At 42.6% G+C, this 8978-nt stretch overlaps 1 long non-coding RNA gene across 1 annotated transcript; it reads left to right on the top strand.

Annotated features, from left to right (window-relative positions):
• Positions 1 to 5889: 5889 nt before the first annotated feature.
• Positions 5890 to 7873, top strand: LOC103637928 (uncharacterized). The gene is made up of 3 exons (XR_002265049.1): positions 5890 to 6250; positions 7289 to 7361; positions 7446 to 7873. It is a non-coding gene; the product is annotated as an uncharacterized lncRNA (long non-coding RNA).
• Positions 7874 to 8978: the final 1105 nt, after the last annotated feature.

Genomic DNA, 8978 nt, shown 5'->3' with positions numbered 1-8978 from the left:
TGAAGCTACTAGCTAGTTCGCTCGCTCGTCTAAGGGGCCGTTTGGGAGGGCTCCGGCTCCTATGAAAATGGCTCCAGCTCCGGCTCCTCTGAAGGAGTAGCTCCTCTGCAGGAGCCCGTGCTTTTTGCAAATTGTTTGGTAGAAATCAGCTCCTTGTATATGTTGTCCTCATCATCATCAACGTTAATGAATTTATACATCACAATTCATATATCACTTGAATATTTGAAAATCAATATTCGAAAAGCATTTGCACATCACAATTAATAAATCAATATTCGAAAAGCATTTGCACATCACAATTCATAAATCAATATTCGAAAAGCTTTTGCACATCACAATTCATACACAAGTCATATATCACTTGGATGATTACCTAGAAAGAAAGATCGCTCTTGCGATGTCATCACGAAACCTATCCATCGTACGATCATTAGAGTATGGACATGATGAATCAGTTGTATTTCTATATCTAGAAGGTATAGTGGGCACATAATCTGGATTCCGGTCGCACTTATGGAAATCTTTGTCTTCTCGATGGTTCTCACGAATATAATTATGAAGGCACATGGTAGCTGCAACAATCATCTTTTGCTTTTCCATGGAGTAGCTTGGCATCTTAAGAAGTATACGCCACTTCATTTTCCACACACCAAATGTGCGTTCTACGACGTTCCGAATACTTGAATGCAAATGGTTAAAATGTTCTTGCTCACCATTTGGTGGAGGTCCCCTTCTCCAATCAGGAACATGGTACCGTTCACCCTTGTATGGAGCTAAGTACCCAGGACGATTGGGATAGCCCGCATCTACAGTATAATATTTTCCTAGAACAATGTCCAAAAGTATATACTTTTTAGCACAAAGAAAAACGATACTTCTTATTCTACTGATTTATATATATGACAATAAAAAAAATACCTGATGGAGGGTGTGGAAACAAGTCTGCATCACGCTCCAATGCATTAAACAATACACTTGTGTCATGCATTGATCCAGGTTGTCCAATAGATGAATATGTGAACCGTAGGTCAAAATCAACAACAGCAAGCACATTTTGGGTTGCCCTTCCACTTCTACCAATGTATCTAATTTGGTCATGTGAGGGTGGTACTGCTGCAACGTGAGTGCCATCTATTGCACCAATGCAATCTTTGAAAAAAGGCATCATCCTACGATCCTTGGTAATTCTAGGGTGTGTAGTACAAAAGTTTGGATCAATTGGCCTTATATATTCCTCACACATACCCACCACACAATGCAATACCTCCTCAAATTTTCGGCTAATGGTCTCTCCAGAATGCTTAAAAACATGTTGTGCACCACTATTAGACCAACCATGACCACATGTAACCAAGAAAATGGCAAGAGACTCCATTGAATTGATATGAAGAGAAGATTTGAGCCCATAGTTACTCACTAGCAAGTCATGCAAACTATAGAAAAGAGATGCATCCATCCGGAACATCTTGTGGCTTCCTCCTGGATTACTCAACGTTTCCCTCACCCAAGCATATCCACTTTGTCTTGTGGTCCTTGCCTCATTCTTGTCAATATAAGTGAAATAATATTTTCCAAGAACAAGATTTGAGTGACAAGATTTGAGTGACAAGATTTGGTAGATCAGGAGTCTGGCAAGGAGACCAACTATTGCCCATGCTATTCATCTGTCTGAAACTGCATCAGCTGTGAAACTGCATCAGCACCATCTGGTTCACAATTTTGAATTTTGAGTGGAGCTATTCCCATTCCAGGAGAAACAAAAGGCAGGGGATAGGGCGGCAGCAGCACTGAATTTTGCCTTGTGAAACTAAAACCACAATTCTGAATTTTACTAAACTAAACTGCATTTTACTAAACTAAACTAAACTGCATTTTACTAAACTGAAACTAAAACTGCATTTTACTAAACTGAAACTGAAACTATTTTTCTAAACTAAAACTGAAACTGAAACTGTTTTTCTAAACTAAAACTAAAACTGAAACCAAATTGAAACTGTATTTTCTAAACTGAAACTGTTTTTCTAAACTGAAACTGAAACCAAACTGAAACTAAAACTGAAACCAAACTGAAACTAAAACTGTATTTTCTAAACTGAAACTGAAAATGAAACTGTTTTTCTAAACTGAAACTGAAACTTCTACTTAGCCACATCATTTCTAGACATCCATTCATGCTTCCTTTTTAACCATTCAAACCTCTCTCCAGGAGTGTCTAAAGTCATGAACATCTCCCTATCAGCTTTCTTGGTGAAGAGACATGTCGCAATGAAATGCTCATTTGTCCCAGGGGTGGCACCACATGCCTTCACCAATGCCATGACTTCTTTAATAGAAAAATCAGATTTTGGCTCCTTACTAGCCAATGCCATTGATTCACAAGAAGCAGTGGTCCTCTCATTCATAGCAACAAGCTCTCCGATCTTATCCTGAAACCATCGGCCACCACTGGTTTTTCGCTTCTTCCCCTTGCCTTGTGAGGTCACTCTTGCTCTCACTGATCTAGAGCTTGTGGGTGTCACATCCTCTGGCTCACTATCATCATTATAGTTAACTTCTTCCTCATCATCATCAATGTTGATTTGTGACGATGACACTGGAGTATGCTCATGTTGGGTAGGTGCAACACCACTACAAGGATTCCAGTGGTCATCACCAGTGTTGCGAATGTCTTCAAACATTATTTCTAGTTTATCTAAATTTAAAAGGCCTCTATGCCTAAACTTGGATGAACCTTTCACTACCTGCATATATTGTATGGCAATGATAATGTGTGAGGACTATTATTTGCAAATTAATGGAACAATAAGAAAATGAATGAGAGACCTACATTAGACATCTTCTTCCACCATGACTCAGGCATGATAATATGTGTTTGGAAGAACGCACCGTGGTCCACCCCCGTGCGCCGCACCATGGAAGAACGCAGCGATGGAGGGGGCGGTGGGCAAGAATGTGGAGTTGGTGAAGGATAGCCCGTGCACGCCGCCGTGTGCGGCGGCCAGGCCGGCGGCATAGCCTCGGCCAGCCCCGAGCGCGCCGTGGATGGGGGGCGCCCGTATGGACGTGTGCCCACCAGATCCGGACCCGGCCACCACGGATCCATGGCTGCGGGGGAGTGGATCTGCGTCGGAGCGAGCGCGGGGGTCCATGGCCGTCGACGCAGCTGCGTTGGAGAAGGAGCAGCGAGGTGTTGAGGAAGGGCGGCGGCGGATCGGAGAGGAAGAGGACTGCGGGAGAGGAAGAGGACGACGGATCGGAGAGAAAGGCGCTGCCTGTGGGAGCAGGTCGAAGCCAGAAATTTGGGGCTCCGGCTCCTGGGGCACTTCTGGCTCCTGCTCTCTGTTAGAAGCCGTTTCCGTGAGGACGTTTGGGAGAGCTCCGCCCGCGAGCCGGAGCCGGAGCTGTTAAGGAGCCGTCCCAAACGCAGCCTAAATAATGCGCGTAGGAGATATCTATCCAGACTATCCTTCGCCAACAAATAGGCGACGCCGCGGCCGGCGTCATAATCCTGGTGACTCGCGATCGATCGGAGCAGTTGCTGGTGACTCGCAATGATATGCTTGGGTGAGGGAAACGTTGACTAATCCAGGAGGAAGCCACAAGATGTTCCGGATGGATGCATCTCTTTTCTATAGTTTGCATGACTTGCTAGTGAGTAACTATGGGCTCAAATCTTCTCTTCATATCAATTCAATGGAGTCTCTTGCCATTTTCTTGGTTACATGTGGTCATGGTTGGTCTAATAGTGGTGCACAACATGTCTTTAAGCATTCTGGAGAGACCATTAGCCGAAAATTTGAGGAGGTATTGCATTGTGTGGTGGGTATGTGTGAGGAATATATAAGGCCAATTGATCCAAACTTTTGTACTACACACCCTAGAATTACCAAGGATCGTAGGATGATGCCTTTTTTCAAAGATTGCATTGGTGCAATAGATGGCACTCACGTTGCAGCAGTACCACCCTCACATGACCAAATTAGATACATTGGTAGAAGTGGAAGGGCAACCCAAAATGTGCTTGCTGTTGTTGATTTTGACCTACGGTTCACATATTCATCTATTGGACAACCTAGATCAATGCATGACACAAGTGTATTGTTTAATGCATTGGAGCGTGATGCAGACTTGTTTCCACACCCTCCATCAGGTATTTTTTTTATTGTCATATATATAAATCAGTAGAATAAGAAGTATCGTTTTTCTTTGTGCTAAAAAGTATATACTTTTGGACATTGTTCTAGGAAAATATTATACTGTAGATGCGGGCTATCCCAATCGTCCTGGGTACTTAGCTCCATACAAGGGTGAACGGTACCATGTTCCTGATTGGAGAAGGGGACCTCCACCAAATGGTGAGCAAGAACATTTTAACCATTTGCATTCAAGTATTCGGAACGTCGTAGAACGCACATTTGGTGTGTGGAAAATGAAGTGGCGTATACTTCTTAAGATGCCAAGCTACTCCATGGAAAAGCAAAAGATGATTGTTGCAGCTACCATGTGCCTTCATAATTATATTCGTGAGAACCATCGAGAAGACAAAGATTTCCATAAGTGCGACCGGAATCCAGATTATGTGCCCACTATACCTTCTAGATATAGAAATACAACTTATTCATCATGTCCATACTCTAATGATCGTACGATGGATAGGTTTCGTGATGACATCGCAAGAGCGATCTTTCTTTCTAGGTAATCATCCAAGTGATATATGACTTGTGTATGAATTGTGATGTGCAAAAGTTTTTCGAATATTGATTTATGAATTGTGATGTGCAAATGCTTTTCGAATATTGATTTATTAATTGTGATGTGCAAATGCTTTTCGAATATTGATTTTCAAATATTCAAGTGATATATGAATTGTGATGTATAAATTCATTAACGTTGATGATGATGAGGACAACATATACAAGGAGCTGATTTCTACCAAACAATTTGCAAAAAGCACGGGCTCCTGCAGAGGAGCTACTCCTTCAGAGGAGCCGGAGCTGGAGCCATTTTCATAGGAGCCGGAGCCCTCCCAAACGGCCCCGAAGAGGACGGCGGATCGGAGAGAAAGGCGCTGCCTGTGGGAGCAGGTCGAAGCCAGAAATTTGGGGCTCCGGCTCCTGGGGCACTTCTGGCTCCTGCTCTCTGTTAGAAGCCGTTTCCGTGAGGACGTTTGGGAGAGCTCCGCCCGCGAGCCGGAGCCGGAGCTGTTAAGGAGCCGTCCCAAACGCAGCCTAAATAATGCGCGTAGGAGATATCTATCCAGACTATCCTTCGCCAACAAATAGGCGACGCCGCGGCCGGCGTCATAATCCTGGTGACTCGCGATCGATCGGAGCAGTTGCTGGCGGCGACGGCTATATGGGCGAGGTGCGTTGTGCGTGTGTGGCTGTGCAGCTGCTCTCCTGTCTCCTCGTCCATGGTGAACAGTCCCGGAGTGAACAATTTTGGGGTGTTTAGTTTAGGGACAAAGTACCTCAAAACGTGATACTTAAATAATACTCCAAAACACCGTGATAACTACCAGTGCAACAAACTAGGAGAGGGTGTTTCGATCGAGACAAAAGTATTTCAAAACTATATATAGTTCTAGTATACAGATCAGTGTTTTTTACATGCATGATATACCTTTTTGCATGCAATGATGTTCAAGATTATTGGTTTTATATATATGCAGCTGAAAACATAAAATGTGGGCTATCTTGTGTCTTGCAGATACTGAAAGCATGCAAAGTAGAGTTGCTCTGGCCGGTTACATTACAAATCGAGGTTCAGCGTACGTGAGATATATAATGGATTTTCCTGTGTGTATTATGCCTTATTCGTTTAAGCTATTCCCGGCGGGGTTCGGGCCGATTTCCCCCTGGATCAACCCGGTCTGGAAAGATGTCGGCCCACAACAAAACAATTGTTCGTTTAACCCCGCCCGGGCGTCGACCCCAGTCCACCCCAGCTAATCTCAGCCCAACCCTCACCGGGAAATCTCCCTCGTCTCCTGGTAGTGGAACGAAACCACGACAAGCGAGCGTGTGATCCCTACGACACAGCCGCGCAACGACGCGAGGTGGCGGCGGCTACACGGTCGATGGAGGCGGCTACGACATAGATCCGTGCAATCGAACGAAACCACGACACGTGAGCGCTACGACGCAGAGACGTGCGACGGTGTGAGGTGGCGGCGGCAGCTACGACGGTCCAGGGAGGCGGCTACGACACGGATCCGTGCAATCCCTTTGGTGCCTGTTTCTCGCTGGTACTCACATCCTCCTCTAACTCCTTTCTTTCTACCACGCACTAGAAATCTTGGTGCTAGGGTTCTTAAGTCGATGCAGAAATCTATTTTTTGGGCGTTAAGTTCTCGGTTCGTTGTGTTCTTGGGTTCTTGAGTCGATGCGGAAATCTTGCCACGCCGACAAGTCTGGTCTGCCACTTCCTGCTGCAGGACCACATCGTCTGGACTCGCAGCGGCAGAGTCGGCTGGATGACCTCCGTTTGCTGAATATCAAGCTTGGCTGGATGGCCTTCATTTCCAGTATTTGATACTAAACATAAACAAGCTTATGTTTCCAGCTTATGAGCTGACCTCCGTTAGCTAGATGGCCTACGTTTAAAATACTGAACATAAACAACCTTATGAGCTGGCCTCCACTTGATAATAATTGCCAATGAGTAGGCTGAATGGCCTCCGTTTGCCTTGAAGCTTGTTTATGTTCATTATCAAATTCGTATGCAATTCTTATTTGATTTCATTACTATGTTCAGTATCACGAGCTTGCTTATGTTTCCTGTATTTGATGCTTTTATGGATGGTGTAGGTGTAGCCAGCCAAGCCAGTACCAGTCACCTGTTTAAAACCAGTTGTATAGTTTTAAATAAACAGACAACATGTTTTAAATAAACATACAATCTGTTGTATCAGCCAAGCCAGTATCAGTATTTGATGCACTGAGAGCAGTAACTGAATTTAGAGGTTACTGCTTTCAGCCTAAACGAACCTCCATTGATCCCATAGCAGACTACGTAGCCATCTAAATTCAGTCACCTATTATGGCATGGCAAATGAGCTACACTTAGTTCATTCCATAGCACGACAGCACTACCATTACAATACTTTATATGTTTCCTCTTTTGTTTATTATTATTGGGCTCTCATTTATTCTCCCAGATTTCGTTTATTCTATTAGATGTATCTAATAAATAACAAAAAATGTTTAATGTTTCGATTCAGAGTACATATCTTTACTTGTACTTGTCTAGATGTATTTCTAACAAAAACCTATTATATTTCTAGATTATCCCTGCACCAGTTCGAGTTGGAGAAGACGAACTTCCACTGTCTTGGGACTCTATACTCTCTCTTTTAGGTACTTGTTATATCCTAAATGTTCTCTATTATATCATGTTCTGTTTTTGTTGGTATTTATTTTCTCTTATGAATTTCTTTTTAGTTACCAATTGATGTGGCACTAAGAGATCACCTTAGAAAGAGAAGAGATGAGGATGATGATGATATGATACTGTTTTCCCCTATGCTACATATATTGGGCTCTAGTTCAAACATAGCAACGGAAAAGAAGCGAAGGCATACATCAAAGTTAAGTGGTGAAGAACATGTTCAGGAGTTGCTTTAAGGTCATTTGAACAACTGTCGGGTAGCGTTCAAGATGGAGCCTGAAATTTTCAAATCGTTGGCAAGTTTTTTTTGCTCTACATTGAGTCATGTGGTATATACTAAATTGTAAAGTTGGTTCTACCATGAGGTACTTGTTTTAGTCATTATGTTCATTGTTTTTAAACCAATAAATTGAATATTCTCCTTGTTTAAATAGCTTATAGTTGCTTATATGTATTTACAATGGCATTTTTCTTTTTATGATAGTTCCCGACTTCCAAGTGTCTAGTCATGCATGAAGCAGCTCCAATCTTTAGAGAAAGAATGTCTTCTCAATGGTTTTTATGTACTTGTTCTGTCAAAGAGTGAATCATTATCTGAATCTATGATGTCGTCATGTTCAGTACACTGGCGATGTAGTATTTTGCAACTTATTAGTGTTAACAGACCATGAGATTATTGTGCTGGTTGTTTGAAAAGGCATTGCACATGACCATGAGATTATATGTGGTAGTTGTAGTCCTAATAGACACCTAAAATTGCACTATACAAACGGTTGGTTCCAACCAGCAAGCTTCCACGACAAATCTACTAGCTATTTAGGAGGCATTTATGATGATACGGTCGTACCTCACATTTGACTCTTTGGTCTCTGTAGAGAAAAGAAGGGACAACTGGGGCTAAAGATACCAAAACGCTCGATGAAGCTGAAGGTGCAATCTTGGTTTAGTTAGTGCCGCTTGTTTAAAGTATTTTCTCTATCACTGGATTAACCGAACAACATTTTAGTGCCAGGGATTATAATCCGAAGGGGATTATACCCCAAGGGGTTTAAGTGACATAAGGGGATTAACTCAATCCCTCTCTGGAACAAATTCCTCGCTGGATTGTTTCCCGGTGAACCGAACATGGCCTTAAGCAAAAAAGGTAACAGAGACTATTCACCATAGAAGGCTGTTAAAATCTACTACAGGAGAAACATGTGTTAAATATTACTGCAAAAGACACTGCATAGCCTTAAGTGATGAACCATTTCATTTTAGAATGTGAGGCTAGGTAATGAGCCTAAATTTCGTACCAACTTCGAAACATTTACATATTATAAGATCTCAAGGACAAGGCACATATGTAGAAAGCTAAGACTGATTCTTCACATGAATGTTTAACAGGTGCGGATGTGAACATTTGGGCAAAACAAGGTAATTGAAAACCTAGAATAAACAGTGTTGTCTGTGCAGCAGTCATGACAGACAGTCCTAAATTACGACATCTCAAATATGTCTTGGTTTCACACAAAAAAAAGAATCTTTATAAGACTACCTTGTGGCATTGGCTAAAAGGATTCAATATGGTTGACAGTTTCATTCAA

This window comes from Zea mays, chromosome 9, assembly GCF_902167145.1.
Source record: "Zea mays cultivar B73 chromosome 9, Zm-B73-REFERENCE-NAM-5.0, whole genome shotgun sequence".
Classification (NCBI taxonomy): domain Eukaryota; kingdom Viridiplantae; phylum Streptophyta; class Magnoliopsida; order Poales; family Poaceae; genus Zea; species Zea mays.
The sequence above is the reverse complement of the archived record's forward strand: the minus strand, read 5'-3'. Positions and strand labels throughout refer to the sequence as shown.